The sequence below is a fragment of the Pipra filicauda genome, unplaced genomic scaffold (assembly GCF_003945595.2).
Source record: "Pipra filicauda isolate LSUMZ 115617 unplaced genomic scaffold, ASM394559v2 scaffold196_size3971931_pilon, whole genome shotgun sequence".
In the NCBI taxonomy this organism is placed as follows: Eukaryota; Metazoa; Chordata; class Aves; order Passeriformes; family Pipridae; genus Pipra; species Pipra filicauda.
The window spans coordinates 1936554-1956749 of NW_024104305.1; the positions used below are offsets into that span (position 1 = coordinate 1936554).

At 35.9% G+C, this 20196-nt stretch overlaps 1 long non-coding RNA gene across 1 annotated transcript; it reads right to left on the reverse strand.

Annotated features, from left to right (window-relative positions):
* Window positions 1-376: 376 nt before the first annotated feature.
* LOC114000958 lies at window positions 377-13454 on the reverse strand. Its single transcript, XR_005563256.1, has 2 exons — window positions 13171-13454; window positions 377-425 (listed from the first exon to the last, which is right to left on the reverse strand). It is a non-coding gene; the product is annotated as an uncharacterized LOC114000958 (long non-coding RNA).
* Window positions 13455-20196: the final 6742 nt, after the last annotated feature.

Genomic DNA, 20196 nt, shown 5'->3' on the forward strand with positions numbered 1-20196 from the left:
TACACAGCTGTTAAATATTCTTTATACATGACTGAAAAGTGGTGAAGAAACCAAACATAACTTCTGAATGCAAAGTTTCTCCTTTGAGAATTTAGAGCAGATGTGCTCCGTAAAATAAGCCCTGGTACTTTTATTAAGGCCATGAAGTGGGGTTGTAAAAAGGTGCTGAGGCAGCTTCATGGGTTGTGGTTCATTAACTCTAATTGTCAAGTCTGGATTCCATCTGATGGATGATCAGGTCCTTCCTTTCTCACATCCATTTTCTCACTGTCTTCAGGTGACCAGCTTCCAGAGCTGCCTCTTTCAGAAGTGTTTCCAACAGTGGACCTGGGTAGTATTCTAAACCACTTCAGTCATACTTGAACATTTCTTTTTCTTCTTGGATTTGCTCCTTTTCTTGTATCCTTCCTGTGCATAGTTTTCCTCTGGAGAGAATAAAGCTATCATTAATGAAAACATTTTAGATTTTGGAGAGATTATGTTACATAAAAGTTTTCCTAATTGAGAAGACTTATTTTTGAAAGTAATAACATTTTTACATAAATTAAAAATAGAAAATGCAAAAGGCGTATCAGCACCAAGTGCCTTCTGATTTCAGGCTTGATATAAGGGAGTGAAGAAGCAATGTTTTACATACCGCCCACGTAAGACAACCATATTATTTACAGTGTGTGGCCATCTGTGTGTTTCCCAAGTTCTTGTTTTTTTATTAGAATTAACTGTGAACCAAAACCAGAATATTAACTCTACAGGCAGTGGAAAAGATATGGAATAGGTAAAGAATGTTCCTCCCTCTATTTCAAGCTGCTTGTGACTGAAAGTTGTGTCAGGATTGTTTGGAAGAAGAAGGAAATTTAAATAATTGAATTAATGGAAATAATTAAAGTAATTAATGTTTTCAGACCAATGTCAAATAGCATTTCTCTTTTTAGCAGTGAATACATTTCATATGTGCATAGAACTACCTGTTTTCCCCACTAAAAATAGTCAAAAAAATTTCAAAGCTTGGAATTTTTTTAGCAAGTCTAATTCCAAAGCATAACTAAAACCTCACGTCATGGTAGCAGAAGGAATAATCTTTCATTACCATGAGAGATTACAATTTGGTTGGTTTTCAGTGTGGTTTAAGTACTGCTCTATAAAATAAGTAAAAAAAAAAATAACATTTTTTCAAATATTTATTTGATTGGTAGTAGGGAATTTTTTGAAACCGAGAAAAGATCTGTAAATCTGAACACATTTTCTGAGTTTATAAAATCAAAGTCTAACATTCCATAAGTTTGTATTCAAACCATCTTTAGTTTTATATCCCTGATATACTGTGCCAAAATAAAAAATCAATAAACTCTAAGCATGTGAAACAGTTGCAACAGTTCACAAGTAACTGGTTTTAATTTTATTCAGTTGTAGACCCTAAAGCTTTGAAAAAAATTCTCATAAATCCATTTTGCCATTAAGTGCACACAGATAACTTTCTAGAACTTGCCAGCACTAAATATCTGTAAGTGTATTTATGTTTTCAATTTTTTTCCAAGTATATTCAAATTTTGTTAATGAGTTTTTTCCTTCAGAATGCCACCATCAGGGGGTATGCATATCAGAATTGTCTGATAGTGATTTCTGAAAATCTTGTTAGCATTTCTGTTTCTTTGAAAGTATTTCAAGTATTGTAAAATAGGAAGAAATATCACAAATAAACTGAGTATCCTACTTCCCACTTTTGTTAACTTGTTAAAAAGTTCACTTTACTTATTGACAAATGCACTTCTATATAGCTATTTATATAATCTGTGACTGTTAGCAGAGTGTTATTCTATTTGTTTGAGTTTATTATATGAGCAGCGTTTTAATACTTTTAGTTATAAACCTAGAAAAATAAAATATGCATAACAAAATCAAACCAGAGTATCTTACCCCTGTTTCAATGTGCCTTGTTACTTTTATTAAAAGAGTCTTCCTATTTTCTAAAAAAAGCTTGGTGCCACTCTATAGTATAAATTTACTAATTTATTCTGAGCTCTCTCTATTTTTTTTTTTTTTGCAGCCTCCACTTTTTTATTATTTATTCTAGGTTGGGATCAAACTGATCCTGGTTTAGCCATGGTATGGTAAGTTCATTAATCTTTAAGTCTGCAGTTTTCTCTATAATGTCCATGTGCCTGAGAGCATTAATTAGACATGAGAACTGGTGGATTATTAAACAGCATCTCTGCTCTTTTATATCTCTGGTCTCACCCTACTTTTGTATTTTTATTGCCTGAAAATTGACTTTTCCCCTGCATTTTATCTATAGATAAGACTGGCTTTATTTTCATATATCTTAACTTTGGCATGTTGTGGGCCTTTCTAATTTTCTTTAATAACAGAAGGAAGTGAGAGGAGCTTAAATGTATGTATAAACAATTTTTATGCAAAACTCTCACTTCTTCAATCTCTAGTGTTAACTTACTTCTTTGGTTTCTACTTTTCCTTTGGGAAGCTCTACTACTTTCCTTCATTTTACAGTTTCATATGCATCCCAGTCCATCTTTTCAGATGTTTGACCTGTATTAGCTGTATAAAATAGAATATAGTTTCTACTTTGATAGCATTCAAATCCTGAAATTCATCATTAGGAAGTTACTCCATTTCCAGCTCTTTTCTTTTGGACCACCACTAGTGGTTTTAAAATTGCAGTCTTTGCATAAGTTTAACATACTTTGATATTTGATCTATACAATCTGCCATCAAAGAAAATGAGGCCAACATATATTTGACCTATTGCATAAATTTACAGCTAGGAAAAATATTGTATTCCCTCAGAAGACTGGTGATGCCTTTAGATGTTGTGAAGTCTAGCTTGATTTTCTTTCTTTTCTTTTTATGTTATTCCCTCATCTCCTTCTACTGCTTTGTACTTTCTCCATAACTGACTGGTCCTAAAGTCCTTACGTGTCTGTGTTCTTACCTTTAAAATATGCACTTCTGGTTTTGCATCCTTCAAAAGTGCTGTTATCCAATAATTAAAATATTTGTCTAACTTGTTCTTTAATTATCCTGTCCTGTATTTGAACTGTTACTAGACTGATGTCTCTGCTCTCTCCCTGATAACATAGCATTGTTCTCTCTCATTTGTCTCATTTATGCTAAGGCCTGTATCAAACACGGCTGATTTATGTTAGCATAACAAGTTCCAGATGAGCCATCCTACCTGTTCATATGGGTGTTCTTAACTTGTCCCACATGCAAGGAAAGTGCTGCTACTTTGCATCACAGTGAAAGAAGTTTTCAAGCCCCCTGTGTTTAAGATACATGAGTGTAAGTTCACACATAGCAGGAAGAGGAATGTAGACTGATTCTAGAGGGAGCAGGTAACAGAGAGTTATAGAAATGTAGAATGGAAGAGGGTGCTTACCTAATTCTAATTTCTAATGCCTTTGTAATTAATTACCTCACAGTATTTCAATTTTTTATAGATATTTTTGATATGAAGAGATTACTGAAAAACATGTATGTTTTTGCCTTAACTTTGCCCAATTTTGCCTTTCTACTTTTAATTCTGCCTCACTCAGGGCTAGTATTTTCTCTTTCTCCTGCCCCTCCTAACACATTAGATTATCTTATACTGAAATTACAATAACAATCTCTTAATATTGTTGAGTCTGGGGTTTTTTTAGAACTCTGTTATCTTCCCTCAGGTTGAAAAGTGTTTTTGAGAAGGTTTCTGGAAGTCAGGAGCATCCTTTGTTTTGGAACAGGCAGTAAAGACATCTTCAGTTTAGAAGTTAATAGACTGTATTTTAGTGAAAGTTGCATGTAATTTAATCATAATGAGGACATATATGGATTTATTGACATTTTAAAATGTGTTTTTAAAATTTTTCTGCTTAACCTTAGGTATCATTCTTATTTAGTAGTGAAATTATCTAGAGAAAGGGTGATTTTATTTTTAGTCAATGCACCAAAAACTTACCTTTGTTATAAACCAGAGGACAGATTTATGGCATTTTCACAGAAATCTACCCCCACCCTTTCTTCCCACTCTGTTATCCGAAAACCAGTATATATATCTGGAATTTAAGGCTATGTAGTGAAGAATAGAGGGAACTAAAGAAAAAAGGTAAATTTGAAATATGTTTCCAAGAGTTCAGCCAGGTCATGCAAAAGCCCATCTAAGGTCACTTGTTTATGTTTCTGCATTTGCCTCTCTACTTCACAGGTGCAGTTCAGCACTGGCCTGATGGGAGTTGCCTGCAGTCTGTGAAGACAGAGGTAGAATGAGAGCTCAGGGGAACAGAAAGGAGCATGAGAGCCAAGCAGAAGCATGAACTAATTTCAAATATCACTCACATTCCAAGTGTTTCTAGGAAGAAAATGAATCTGAGTGCATGCTCATACGTGTAGCTTTGCCATATCTTTAGCATTTTCTAGGGCACAAAGCCAGGAAAGATCCCTGAGATTGGTAAGCCCTTTTCTTTCTATATTCTTTTAGATATGAATTATCCCATAGGTAGAAAACTGGGAAGCCTCCACCCTACTCGTAAAACATAGTCCTCAAAAAGTCTTTTCTAGGCACCACTCACAGAGATGGGATGCGAGAGTGTCATATTACTAAGGGGGAAAACAGAATTAGTAGACAGAGAACAGGAGCTGGTGGAATAATCTTATTTAATGCCTTCTTCCAACTCAAACTGTTATTTTTTTTACTCTGGGAAGGACTCCTTAACCTTGCTGGCACTTACTCTGATATATATATATCTCAGCAACATTTACCTCACAGGGAGAGGAAAATGGTTGTACACTTCTGAGTTTAGTAAAAAAGTCATCCAATCCATGAGTGTTACCCCACAATTCAAAAGCAATCTTATGACAGCAGTAAGGACTTAAAATAATATATGCTAATTCCTTAGGGATTCCTGGGAAAGTCTTAATGTTCACTCTAACTCCCACATCATCAGTTTGAAAACATAGGGTTGTTTTTTTTCTTTCTTTTTTATCCTCCCCTCTAGAGCTTTTTAAAGGTAAATTATTTTCCCTGAGTTTTGCCACAAAAAGGAGTTATTAAACTTTAAAACCTATTTGCTGGGAGGACAGGGAGTGACTGAAAAGCACCCTGGTAATGTTTCTGTGTGTGGGAAGACTTGCTGTAGGCCTATTAGTTTTCTCCAGAAATTTTCTCAAAAAAAAGAAAAAGCAAGACAAGAAAACTATCTTGCTCCTAATGACCCAGACCCCTAAAATTTTGTCTTTGATGTTGATGCAACTGTCTTGGAAAACCTCTGTTTCATTCTGATCAGCACCTGGCATTGCATGGTCTGCTCATTGTGCCATTTTTGAGTTGAAATCATGGATTCAATCTGCACTTGAGGAAGCAGCAACAAACGATGCTTCCGAATGAAAGCAACTCCTTGGTGTTTACAATGAGTGAATGGGAGGCAGGGAAGAAAAACATTTGTTGCTACAGGGTTTTCCTCTTGCCAGGCAAATTACGTAATTTTCACCTTTATCCACCTGTTCCTCTTCTGGCCTCTCTCTATACCTTTAAATACTTTCACATTCCTGGCAACTAAAATTGCATATAAATTGCATTCAAACAAAGGAATCACTATAATTACTTCAAATTGAGCACATTATTTTATTTATTCAACAATTACCTGCAAATTTTCACCTCTAAGACCATGTCTGTGTTGCCATACAGATGATTGTGTTTCAGCACTTCCAGTAGTTCAATCCAGCCAAGGCTCTATTGTTACTAAGTCTCTGCACCATGGGTGGTCTCATACAGACTTTTTTTCCAAACAGAGTAAAAGGCTCCATATTTCCATTAAGCAGTGATAGTCTGGTTTTAGTAGTATATCTGCAAATTCTACTATAAGCTATACTGGTTCCCCAGAACCTCCATAGCTTTTAAGAGAAATATATATATGTGCAAATATTTATTGTACAGAGAAGAACACAAAATATAAAAGTACTCCCACAATAGCAGCTTTAATTCTCTACCATTTTTAAATGCTTCATTTTAAATAATGAAATTTAGAACATAATTATAATGTGCTCTCCCACTTTCAGTGTCTTCAAATGGTTCAATGTTTGGATTACTTAAATTTTGAGAATGTCCTATTCTTGTGTTGATCTCTATTAGGTGTAATACTGATCTTAAATACATGTTTTCTATTTTGGCTTTAGAACTACAAGTTCTTCTTTTGAGCATGAATCACATACAGTTTTATTACTGATTTGTGAAAGGGACAGTCAGGTCAACAAAAGCTTTCTCTAAACTTAAGAAATTGTAAAATGCATCCCAGGCATTTTTAAAACTGCTTCAGAAGGAAATTCGTAAGGGAACTTTCAATTAGAAAGCAAGAAATGAGGAAAAGTTGGAATGTAGCTCCATCCTCTCATATACCTAAGGATATCATAGTCACCTACTTGGTTCTCTGATAATATTCTTAGATGAGACATGCTATGATTGTGGTCAGTCATAAACATGGTTCTGAATGGATTCTGAGTCTGAAGCCCAAGCAAGTCTTTCCCACTGATTTCAGTAAACCTCATTTCTAAGTACTGCAAGCAGTAAAAGGGATATATGCCACATACTGAGGGGTCTTAAATGTTCAGGTGATTTTATTAAATTTAAAAACCAGTACTGAAATCTCTGTCGTGAAACCCAAGTAATACTTCTGAAATCCATAATATTGTGTAAAAAGCTGTGTTTAAAGCAGTTATTGAAAAATACCTTTACTTTTGAACAAGAGTTGTAAGAAGCTTACTCTTATGGTTGATTTTAAAACAAGGAATACAAATTCCAAATTCTCTTTCATCAAATTAACTGAAATTTTACTGCAATCTCACTTAAGTAGGTAGGATATTTTCTGAATATTTTGTGATACACATATAGTTTTGGCCTCTTATTAGAGAGATACTCTGAGTACTTTAAAGAGTTTTCACACAGGGCAAGGTCAAATCCTAATGACAGAAGGAACATAGTTGTTACTGAAAAGTGCTGATTGTAGCAAAGTCTAAAAAAATACTAATTACATTATTGTAAACAGTGACACAATCTTTAATAAGACCCGAGAGCAGCCTAAGGACAGTTAGGCAGCAGAGAAAAAAATAATTAAGTGACTGTATAATCTCACAGTGTCTGATATTATTAATTACAAACCCCAAACTGAAAAACCTCAACTTGACTATTTTGCTGGTTTGGCATTTGAAAATATTGACCTCTAGAGTAGAACACATCAAGCATATGAATTATGCTATTGCCCTTTCTCATAGAATGAAACAGATACTAAACTATCAAATGAAGGTCACCAGGGATTGTCCTCAAGATGGTGCAAAGTGTCCCTTTGTGACTAAGGGAAGGTTAAACATTAGTTCCCCAGGTTTCCTTTTGCAGATCTAGCACTGTTTTTATATGCTTTAATTTTCCCTTATAAGAGCAAGTACATAGCCAAGTCTCTTTATTCCTGAAATTATACTTTGTAGTTAATATGCAGGTGAGGACTGATTTAGCTGGGACGAAAATGTGTGAAAAACTTTATCAGGTCATGCAAAGTATTTTATTTAAAAATGATTCAGGAATTCCTAGTAATCAATTAAGAAAAATTGCATTTCATGATTAGATTTTCCTTTTCCTTAGTATTTGGTTCTGCAGGGTAATCAGACTTACTGAATATCATGAAACAATGTTACCCTCTTTCTTTCTTGCAGTGCTCAGGACTTGGCCCATACCCCTTTAATGTAAAGTAGTAGCTGATGTACAACATTCATTGTTCCCTTTGACTGTATTTTGGTAGTTTTAGTTGATGTCATTTTTCTAGGCATAATCTGTTCTTTGTAAATGTGTGATCATTAAGCTTGCTTGAGCCTTTACTTTTGTAAGAGAAATAGAAAGGATTTTGTCTGCAGACTTGTGTGCTTGCAGAATTCCATGTGACTCCATGGCCTCACAAGGCTTACCAGCAGTTTGTAATCAAAAGAAATTGTCTTTAGAGAAATCATGGAAATATTAAACTTTCGTAATATATAACATACTGAAAATATTAGAAGTATCTTAAACATTTCAGTGGATGCAAGTTCTTGAGAGCACTTACTCTTTGTACCTATTGCTGACCAGTATGTCAGTACTGAAATCATTACAGAGGTTAATAGTGGAGTCTTCAAAGCAATCAGCTCAGAAACCTTAGTTTTTGTGTTAACTATTCTTAAATATCAAGGATCAAAAAAATCTTACAAATATGTAGTTTCATTCTCATGTTCCTCTTTGGGATGTTTTTTGTGGGTTGGTTTTCTTTGTTGTTCTTGTTGGTTGGGTTTTTTTGCCAATATAAATCCTATTGTAAGTCTCTGCACCCCACATGAGCAAACTGAAATGCAGTCATCCAGGCACGTATGATTAAACTGCATGTACTGCTGGCATCCTTCAGTACCCTATGGTATTGCTTATAATATATAGGATAAAGCAAATTCAAATTGTCATTCCCATGGGACCTAGGCAGAATCTCTGTGTCTTCCTGCATAATGTATTCTTCAGGTAGTCAGCTGTATTCAAAGATAATGTGGCCATCCTGGCTTCCAATGAATTTTATTTAAGTTTTGGCTCTATAGGAGGCTCCTAAGATGTAGACTGAATGATCTCCAGTCTGATTTCTCTGTAGGATGGCTCTACCTGACACACTGTTTTGTTTAGTGTGTGTTGAGCGTATATAGCGTTCCCTCTCCACCTTTAATGAGAAGTGTAGGATAACAGGTCATGCTACCTTCCGGAAAGTGTTCCAAACAAAGAGTTGTAAGAAGTGTTCGATTAAGATGTTCATTCAAGAGCGAACTCTCCCTGCCTCAGAGCTGTATTTGTCAAATATCTCAGAAAAAGGACTCACCTATCCTTCTAGGAGCAAAAGGCTCTGGAAATTCATGCTGTTTGCTTGCACTTGTGAGATGGCAGTCGGTGATGCCTGTGCCTGTGCAAGAGCTTTAATCCCTATCATTTCACATCCCAGAAGGGAAAGTTAGATGGTAACTCACTTCTATCAGGAGTATTTTATGTTAAAACATAGCAATAATAACATAAGTGTTAATAACATAAGTGTTCATACTCTTCCTACATTCTATGTATATTTTATATATATTATCTTATGACCAGGTAAATTTTATTCAAGATACTTAATCAGTCTTCAAAGCAGAGATCAGATTCACCCTGAGGTAATTTTCTCATGTAATTAGAAAGCCAGGATGCAGCTTGGTTGTTCTTCCTTTTTTGGAGGTGGGCTTACACCCCTCCTGCACAGTGGAGAACTGGCAGCAGCCATTGGAACCTGTTTCATGATCTGGCCTTATGGACTCTCTTGAAAAGGGTATCTTCATTTGAAACCTGCCAGGATTCAGTGGCTTTAAGCTGACTCATACCTCCAAAATCCTGTTTGGCTGGCTATGGTAGAAAAAGCATACTTTTCAATCTGCGTGCTCACAAAGGCTCAGCCCTTCATGTACTTAAGCAGACAGTAAATGCTAAGACTGGAGAGACAATGAAATTCAGAGCCGTGCTTGTAGCTCACATCTCTTACTGACTAACCACCCAGACACCTTCTCTTCTGTGTAGGTAGTGAGGCACTGAGTTCAGGATATCCCAAATCCTCACACTGGAAGAAGACATTGAAAAACTCAAATATAGTGTTTAACACAGTCAGTTTGCCACTTCTACTTTCACAGAAGGCTGGTGTTTACCTTATGGTAACTAGAGCTTTTTGAAATACCATTTTTATTATGTGAATCCCACAACTCACTCTTCATGAATACAGACAAAATCCTTCCAATTTCTGTGTTAGTGGCAGAGTTAAGGGCTTTGCACCAGTGAGAAGGGAGAAGGCACCAGGTTTCTTGTATGAAAGAAGGCATCTCAAAGAATTTAAGTATTTTTAATATAAGTAGATTTTTTAAATAGTGGTTTATTATAGGCAATCCTTCCTTTATTTCCACTATATGTATAGTTTTTTGTGTGTGTGTTTTTTTTTTTGTGTGTGTTTTTGTTTTGTTTTGTTTTTTGAAAAAAAAATATATAGAGAAATAAATTTTCTGGGGAAAAAAGAATTTCTTGCTGGTGTCTTCCTTACTGTCCCACCATTTGGATTATGCTGTGTAAGTAGTGCAAAACAGTAAATTTCTTCAGCTGAAATTCAGTTAGCGCATATGAAACCAAATTTCCCTGAGGCAAAACTATGCTAAGTAAATAGAACTCTCTTGCATGCACCTGTGTTTGGAATAGCTTGTCACGCTATGGAGATATGAGTGGCAAGACAGGCATTTTAATCTTCAGACTTGAGATTTCAATTTTAACAGACACTGTTGAGAGCAAGGCTTCCAGGGAGTCGTGTTTCTGGTCTTTGCAGGATAATTCTTCTCCAAGTAGCAGAGCTAGTGGCTCATGGTGACTAGACAACTCCCTCCAGTGGGAGATTTATTGCATAAACTCTACTTGGAACTGTTATAATGACTGTCTCTCCTGGGCAGCAAATGCATCACAAGCCATTAATGTCTTGCTTCCTTTTACCTTTTTACTATAAATCTGTCATCTTTTATATTTCTTAGAACAAAACTCTGTAAAGTACATTGCACTTTTCTTCAAAAAGCTATGGTTTGGTTCCTGAGAAGGATACAGATCAAGTAGTGCAAGAAATTAAAGTCAAGGATTACCTGCTACACCCAAGAAAGAATCAAGACTGCTTCCTGACCATTATTCCTTATATAAGAGCAACAATGGCACTGGAGCATGAAAATTGTGTTCTATATACGTTGTGACAGTGGGTTTAGCCTCTTCTAAAAGGGTAGCAGGAAATATATGCTGCTGCCTCCTTCAGAATGACACACGACTACAGATTCCCAGTTTCCATTCTTGTCAGTTTTTATAATCTGTGTCTTGTATCTCAGTTTGTGCCAGATGCTGGCCTGTAGGCCTCTAGCTGTAAAGAACAATATGTAATGCCAACAAAAAAGGTTTTGTAACACATGCAATGAGTATATTCTTGATCTTACATCTAGGTTCTCTGTAGGCTTCTGTACTGCTTCCAGTAGCTACTATTATGCATAGCATAATGATACATGCCTTATTTTAAATTTTGTTTTCTGAATTAAATTTCCTTATGACTAATCTAGTGAAACACTTCTGTATTTTTCTGCAGTGTCCTTCTACTTGTTCTGTGCCCTCTCTTAAGTATCTCAGTTGCCTCAATTACTGAATTAATACTCTCGTATCTCTTTTTTTTCTTTTCTCAGGTAGAAACAGACTTTTGAAGGAAGACATTGTGTTTACATTTCCATGAATTATTGTATTTTCCCAAAGATAGAATAATCTTATAGAACATGCCCTCATTTTACTGAGGGAGGAAAACTCTGTGTCACTGAAGTGGCACACTGAGCACTGGCTTTTCAGCTGGCACAGGAACTGCTGCTTTGCACTATATGTTCTGCTATATAATGCCATATATATATTACCGTATTTTAATACAGTAATACGAGGTGAGATTGGGACAATTTCCCTCAAAAATTGCTTTAGAAGCTTGAGAAATACAGCATAATATTTCTGTTTCTCATTTTCCCTAATCTAAGCAAATGACTGAAGGATACACACTGTGTTCTGTGTTGTGGAAAAAGCAAATGACATGCAAGCTTACTGGCCACAAGAGAAAATAAAACAAGCACAGACATCCTCCCACAATTGCACAACTATCTCCACTTAAATAACTGAACTGAAATAACTGGATTATAAATTAGAATTCTTCTGTAGCCCTCCTTTTCTGTTCAGACAACATGTAAGATGGAAATCAAAGGAAATTCCTTTCAGCTGTGAGTCAAACGTACTGGCCTAGGGCTGTATGAGCATGCTAAGAGCTATGAAGAACATCTCACCAAAATATCTGTTTCAGTTAGCTTTGTATTAAGACATGTTTCTAACAAGACACCCATCAATGTTAGCACAAAGCAGATATATGGTTTTTATTCCCCTGTTGCCACTGCATCTTAGGCAGCAGACTTTCATACAGATTCCCCACTTTCCAGGTTTTCCTCTAAAGAAGATTTTAAAAACATTGTGGGAAAAGACACGAACATGGTTGAGGCTCTGTTATTGCAGAAGGACATTACCTAAATTCAGGGGTTGTTTCACTAGCATAGTAAGTGGGATTTGTTCTCACAGCAGTTCTGTCCAAGATCATTGCATACAAGGTGCTTTGAATACTGGGAACATAAGAACCAGGCCTGATGAGGGCACACCAAGGTTTTTGACGGATTTGGTGCCTATGAGCTCTTACATCAAGAGTCTACTCTCATATAGTGCTCAGCAGAAGACTTAGCTTTCTCTTTGCAGACTGAAAGTGTGACTGTGGTGATAAAAACAGGACAGTGAGAAGTGAGAAGTTCCCATGCAGTTTTGACGCTAAGGAGATGCTGTCAAAGCTACTCACACTACACCTCTGTTGTAAGTTACTGTGGAAGCTGAGGGCAAGGAAGGATACCTAACCTTGTCTTTGTGCAATGGAAGGCATAAGTTTAAAATCAATATCATTCCATTAACTCCCCTTTTTAATCTCGTAAAACATGCGTGTCAGTTAGAGACCAGTGAAACAACGTCTCATTTTCAAGTTCATGCCTATGCAAAATTTGTTAGTTGCCATGAGGACTGCATTCCTTATAGCACATGATTCCCCCATCCTCCTTGGAGCTCAGGAGTTGCTGTTCTTGCCATGTCAATACAGCAGACTTCTCCCAGGGAAAACTGCTTGTGTCCACGCTGTCTCAATGAGGTCAGTTCTCATGGCAACCACACTTTATCTGCAGAAATGTGCACTGTTTTTGAACAGTTTCCCCTTCTGCGTAGAAATGATGTAAAATGCAAGGGAGCAGAAGAGCAAGAAAGAAAGCTAATTGACATGCAAGAAGCAAGCACTGCAACACTTCCTCACCTCTAATGCTGTTAGCTATTTTTTCACAAATTATTAGGCAGCCCAAAGTTTTACAATATGACACAAATGTTAAGAGCATTCCATTAGGGTTGCTCAGTGACATGCTCATAAAATAAATATTTTTTTAATACAGAAGTCAAGTTAACACCGGGTTATTTACTGTCAGATATGGCAGAAACCAACAGCCTATATTGCTGTGTGCCTCAGGAGTTTATTTCAGTCACTTTCTCCCTACCTCCTTTTGCTCCCACCTTCTCCAGTTTGAGGAAGCTTGGCAGGAGGCTGGAAAAAGAGAGGAACTCCTTTTTTGGTGGGGAAAGCCAGAGTTCCCTGCTCCTGATCTGCTCCAGCAGCCCCAGTGATGCTTCTGCCAGGAGGGGATTAGATGGCATGACGGTGGCTGTGACAGCGCTACGCCTGTAACACGGGAATTCTCTGCTGATGGTGTAAGGTTATGTTAAATCTCCTTTGTAGAACTAGCAGAGCATCTGCTTGGGATTTTTTGGTCCAGATTTTAAAACCTTTTGAATGGGAGAAAGACACCCCCTGTACTTTTAACGGCATTTTCACTCTCTTAAAAGGGAGCAAATACTTGCCTTCAGCATAATGAAAACAAACATTTACCTTGATTACAAAAACATCCTCAGTTTTGCCAGCCTAAGCATCTTATAACTTCTCAGACCATGAAGCAGAACTGCTGCCAGGAGAAAATCCTCCCCTACAGAGAGCAGCGACTTACTCACTCAGAGGTTACTTACAGTGCTGATCTCGGTTGTGTGGCACAGCTCCATCTGAGTGAGCAGATCCAGCTCTAAAAGGTCTTGTTCCCATACCTTATCTCAATTTCTATGCTTGTGACTTTTATTGATGCCTTAACTGATTACTCTCTGCCCTTCGTATGCTATTCCTAAGCCAGTGTCAGGTACTGTAAGTCTACCAGCAAGATAAATCACAAAACCTATAATTAGAATATTAGTTAGTAAAACCTGTGAAGTACTACATTTATTTTAAATTATTACCTTCTTTGTTGTCATGGGAGTCACTGTAGATAGAAGCCAGGGTAAACAAGGTGAAAATGACAAAAGCCAGCAAGATGAAAGCTAATTCAAGGTTTGTGAAGGGCAGATCCATGAACTGCTACTGCTTTGCCTAGGAAAAAGTGTAAACATTTACTTGCCTGACTGGATGTGGAAAGGGACTGCTCTCAATAGAGTAGTTAAATCTTTACTCAGGAGGATACTAGATCCTGGTCAAACTGGTTAAGTAACTTCAGCGGTTAAGAAGGAAACAATACTGCTGGCTCATACAAGAATGTAAGCTCAAGCTCTTTTTACTGAGGGCGCAGTATGTGCTGTTGCTCTGGGGGACATTTATATCAGTTATTAAAGTAAAGCTGCACTTAACTGTATGTCCATATACTATATTTGGCATGTCTATATATGTCTATATGCTATATTTATTTTATATGTATTTGTGTACAATGCATTTAATAACAGGAATATGTTTGGACTCAGAGAGTAATAAAAAACCACTTATTGAAACAGAAAGTATCTGTAATGATCTGTAGGATAGCTTAGATTTTCTTTATAGAAAAACTCCTAGGATATAAAGAAATCTACATCCTGTGTAGTGGAAAGTTTAAAACACATGAGAGAAAGCCTGAACATTACCACCAAATTACTAATCAAATCCCAATAAATAGTCCAGGAATTCTGAAGTTAATGGAAATTGAAAGTGTTAAATTGCCCACAGGATTTAGCTCTAAAAAGCAGCCTCCCTGAAATCTTAAAACCAAGGAGTCCAATACATTTGTACAGAGTTTTGTGAAAGATCAGAAGCATATATATAAAAAACCCCCAACTTGTAGTAAATAAAGGGAAGCCAGCACTTACTGATTGCCAAGGAATTGTCTATATATTCCATTGGAGTTTCTTCAAAATCATCCCAGTTCTATAAAATGCACTGAGTTAATTACTCGAAGCTGGAAGGATCTAAGGTAATGTGATTCCCTGATGCTTTTCAGTTGCTGCTTGGCTCGCAGCAGGCACAGTCCACATCAGGCCAGAGGGTGTGACAGTGGCAGGAAAAGGCACAGCTCAACAGGTTTTTTTCTTGTACCTGCCTACAGGATGCTGGTGATGTGCATGGAAACTGAAGCAACAGAGGTTGTAGCATTGCCATTGGGGCAGTCAAGACTGAAGTTTGCACATTGTAAATCGTGTTGAATTTTAAGCCCTAGTGAAATATTAACATGGTTGTAAACAAGACTAACAAGTATAAGAAAGAAACTCAGTTCAGTAAATGTATCAGCAAGAATTTTGAAATTCAGATACATACTGATGTAAGCAATAATTATTAGAATGATACAGCTGTGTCACTGAGAACCAAACCTGTATAGATGCAATTTATATGAAAAAAGATCCTTTTGAAGGACCCTACAGATCATGTTGTGAGGATTTTGTTTTCTATAGAGTCTTGGTTTGAAAAATACAAATACCCTTTATATAAACTAAAGCATCAGTCACTTCTGATTGCATTAGCTACGTGTTAATTAAAGGGGATTTCTAAACTTTATTTTTTAATATTCTGATAATTCTGTTATTTAAAAATATAAAATATTTTGATGTTGCTATTTCTGATCTTTTGTGTAGCGATCTAAGCACGAATATTTCCGCACCAGGCAAAGGATGGATGCTTATGAAACCACATGTCAATGCATAAAAAAATAGAATAGGCAAAATAGAACCTCTCCTAAATTAGGAGAGTGTGGAGATGATTTGAACTTTGTCACAACCAGTGTGTCTTCTACTGGATCATTTTTGCAACAAACATTTCATTAGTAGCTATTATAAATCTCTCTTTATGTTTTCTAAGAGTAAAAACACAGTTACACATATCACAGCTTCATTCCCTATACAATGGATTAGTTACCCCAATAAACCAAAGAATCACCTGTTCCAGTCAGAGGAACACTTTCACCTGTGTATCCATTGAAAAATATTTTATTGTCTGTATTTATACATTCTTGCTCTTTGCAACAGACGACATTTATGTATCTGCCTGAAGGTAAAAGTGAATTCAAAACTTACAGCTTTTCCTATAGACAGAGTTAAATTCTTCCACTATCCCTTATGTCAACAAAGCCACTGCATCATTCACATTCTGCTTCACTGATACAAATGAAGTTGTGTGCAGTTAAAGAAGGGGCCTGTTTCCTGAAAACAGCTTACAGTTGATGAGAATTTTTGTTATTTTGTATTGCTGGGTATATGTGTGTAGTATTTTCATTTATGTAAATGATTATTTTATCTATACTCTATTAAATATCAATCAAAAAACCTTAAACATTAGGCACGACAAGAAAAAATTAATCTGAACAGCCAGCAGTAAAAGAACTGATGGTTGATAATGCTTTTGAAAGCTGCTAAGTCCTATTGAAAGTGTTGGAATATAAGCTACTTCACCATCTAGCTCATCAAATTTTTTTTCTTGTTGACAATATTGGCCAGTTTCTGGCTGCTATGCTTTTAAGCGTGGATACAAGAAGAGCCATCTTGTGCTGCTGAAGTATCACTATCATTAAACAGAAAGATAAGCCATAAAGAGTAAAAAAATTTTTAAATTGTTAATTCTGAATATATGCTTATATATGAAGACTTGTCTAAATTAAGACAATACTTTTATGAGGAAAAATATGCAGCGATCAGAATAAAATTGTGAAAGTATTTGATATTAAAAATCATGGACATTTATAATTATTAGATTGCCATGTTTATCTATTTGTACATTGTCCATTGTACACTGAGAAAACACCACATCCTTCTTCCTGGTTTGATGGAGACATATGCAATGCAAATCAGAGTCCTCTGTCTGTGTCCTGCCCTTGTAACAAACAGAGAAAGTATGCAATATTTTTTAAAAATAGAAGATTTGTGCCCCATGTAGAGATCTTACTATTACTTTGGGAAGGCTTTACAAGCAGACACAAATTCTGTCTAGGCATCTACAATGACACTAAAGAACATAGTAGTTTACCCCCTCCAATTTGTCTGTACTGTGGATGAGAAATTCATATAATCTTTTTTGAGTACTTGAAACTACGAAACAAACTTGAATTGAAGGCTAAAATTCATGAGACATTCAATTCCATATGTTTATGTTTCATTTGATCCAGGTAACTTTACGCAAGGCTAACATAAAAAGAATTGCTTACTAATCCTTTATTTTTGTGGTAAGAGGTTAATTTGTTTGATACAAATCTTTGAGTGCCTAAGCCAATCTAATGAGAGCCAGGAAACAAGTCCATGAGAGTTTCCTACCCATGCTTGTTACCTTGTTTTGCCATGGAAAACAGGAATGCTGTCAATAGTCTCAGGAAAATCTGACAGTTAAACAGAACTATTAAGAATGGACACAAAAGCAAACTCTTTATTCAGCATCATCATATGGCAGGGTATCTTCATAGCAACACTGGAGGTGCAGAAGAGAGTTACACCTTCCACTTCAAAAATGACTGGGAAGGTGTTAATATAAGTAAACTCTCTTTCCCATGGGCGTCTAATATGCCACCAGTTTACCTGGAAAACTGTAGGAACTCTCTTCTCACCCCCATAGGATGCATTTTCTTCTGCCAGTGTTATTTAGTATAAAGGTTATGTGAAAGCTTCACACTGCCTTGGAGGCTGGCAAGTCTACTGTATTTTTTTCAGGTGCAGCAGACCTTTGTTTTGGGAAAATGCCTTTTAAAAAATACCAGTATGTCAAAAATAGCTGGAAACAAAACATGCCTTTTGAATACACATAACCTTTCAAAACATGGGTTGTTCACTAAGTTTTTAATAATGTTCTCCATCAATGAAAGCAGATTGTTGTGAGGTGGCTAGAAACAAGAAAAAGCAGAATGTGCAGATGTGGAAAGAGATGTGGTGGTCCCAAATAAAAACAAAGGTTGATACTCTTGTAGGGAAATCAGATTAGCCTTCACCATTACTATCTATTTGCAGGGATATGATTCAAATACTGTAAAATCTCCCAGAGATACAACTGCTGACATTTTACTGGAAACTGATGAAACCCCAGATCTTTATGATGAATTCTGATAGCTTTGGAATCAGAATAACTTGGAAAAATATAGGAAAGGTCAAGAATATTTTTGAAGTGCTGTTAAAAGTTTTGCTGTAAATATACCCATAGAAACACTGTAAACCCAGATGGGACTTACAGAATATTTGGGTTCAGCCACAAAAAAATGATATGTCTCATGATTTATCAGTTTACTAGGTGGTTTACTAGAGTCAGCACCAGAGATGATATTCAATGGTTTTGTAATTTTTCTTTGTCTTTCCATTAAATGTGTATTAAAATAGTTCAATGACCAGTTTCTGTGGACTTTTGTTTTCTAGCTGAAATTCTGGCCCCACTGGGATCTATAGAAACCTGATCCATTACACTGGTGTGGCTTGGATTTCACTAACTCTGTAAAAAGTTCCTCCACAAATATGTTGACTTGTGTGGGTTGACTGAGAAAATAAGGAACTAATTGTTAGATTGAAATGTATGTATTACGACGCTAGAAAAGATAGGAGACAAATGTGAGACTGAAAAGAAATGAAAAATCCAGCATTTCTTCAAGCAGATCTTTCTCCAAGCAGAGCTTTTAACTTAAGAGGTTAGAAAAAGCCAGAATGGAGATTAGAATAAGAACCCAGCAGAGCTGGACAGAATTAAATCCAAAATTTGAAAGTTTTAATTTTTAAAATTTATTTATTTATTTAATCTATATACTTTTTTCCTAGTCTAGGTTGCTTATTGTCAACAAAAAAAAATATTCTTTTTTTATAGAAATGGTAAAGTAAAATTGTAAGAAAAAATTAATATAGGACAGATAGAAAATACAAAGCAAACAAATTCTACATACCTACATGCCAGTTCCTGTCACTGGAAAGAATGTTGCCAGTGAAGTGGAAATATCCTTTATGATATTGCTTTTATTTAGTATATGTTTTCACTGTTTTTGCAAGGTACCTCCTTATATGCTGACACTGCTGTCACAGCTGCTGGTGATCACTTCTGAAACTGAACTGTGGACATGGCCCTGTACATAGTACACTTGGACCCAAAAAGTATCAGAAAAAAAAGAGGGAAAACATTATCTGAACTTTCTGCCTTAATTAAAATCCAGCTTTGCAACTGACAGAAATAATTGATCTCATAAAAATGGTTGACCAGACCAAATAAAGCGTAAGTCAAAAAGTGACTTATGAAAGTGACTTTGTGACTTTGTGTCTACAGCTTCAATCCATTTATTGTTCCTATTACTGACAACATGAGGTACCTACTTCACACAAGCCAAGCTAGGCAAATATGAGCTTTGTATGATATTAATTTTTTTTTCTCTTAATGCAGAGGGACATATAATTGTTCTCAATTAAATTTCTACTTGTTTTCATTTCTTCATCCATCGCATCATAAAATTATGCCACACTACCATTTCTTGAGAAAGATTTATCATGTGAATGTGGCCTTCTTTGTTTTAAAGTAACAAATATATTAATGAGATAATAATATTCATACATCTAATGTATTTCTTTTATATAAACGAGTCCTTCCATTTTTATAACTAAAAAAAGAGTGATGAGTCAAACAACATGTTAAAAGAAGTGTTCGCACACTGGAGTGAATAGATACAAGGAAGATTCTACTAATATGGTTTTTGAAGCACCACCGCTAAAGGCATTAAATGATTTGTTAGTTGTTACTGTTTTTCTATCCTTTGCTGCTTTTAACTGTCATTCAGTTCTTGGCAGGTCTTGCAATTGTCTAAATATTGAAAAGCTAACTTCTATGCTATGATATTATCTCTTGTAAATTGGCATAATTTGCTAACTTAAAGCTGCTGAGATTTGGACGAGCTGCTTCTTCAGTGATTCATGACTTGATGAGGTATGTACTGTGGGAATAAAGGAGTTAATTTATTTAAATCTCCTCAATAATTTATGCAGCATGTGTATGCTCCTGCTCATTAGCTCAAGAGTAAACTGAAACTGAAAAAAAATTATGTCAAATACAGTGAAAAAGGTAAGAGAAAGGCTGTGGAAGAAACAGAAGTACCAGTAGAAAAAAAAGTTGCCAAAGGAATAAATGACAACATGTATAGTGTGTGTATATCAGAGGCAATACAGCCTTTGGACTTATGTATCTGTAGCTTCCTAGTTATCTCAATATATCCCAAGTTCATGGTGGGCATGTTCTAGACTCTTGT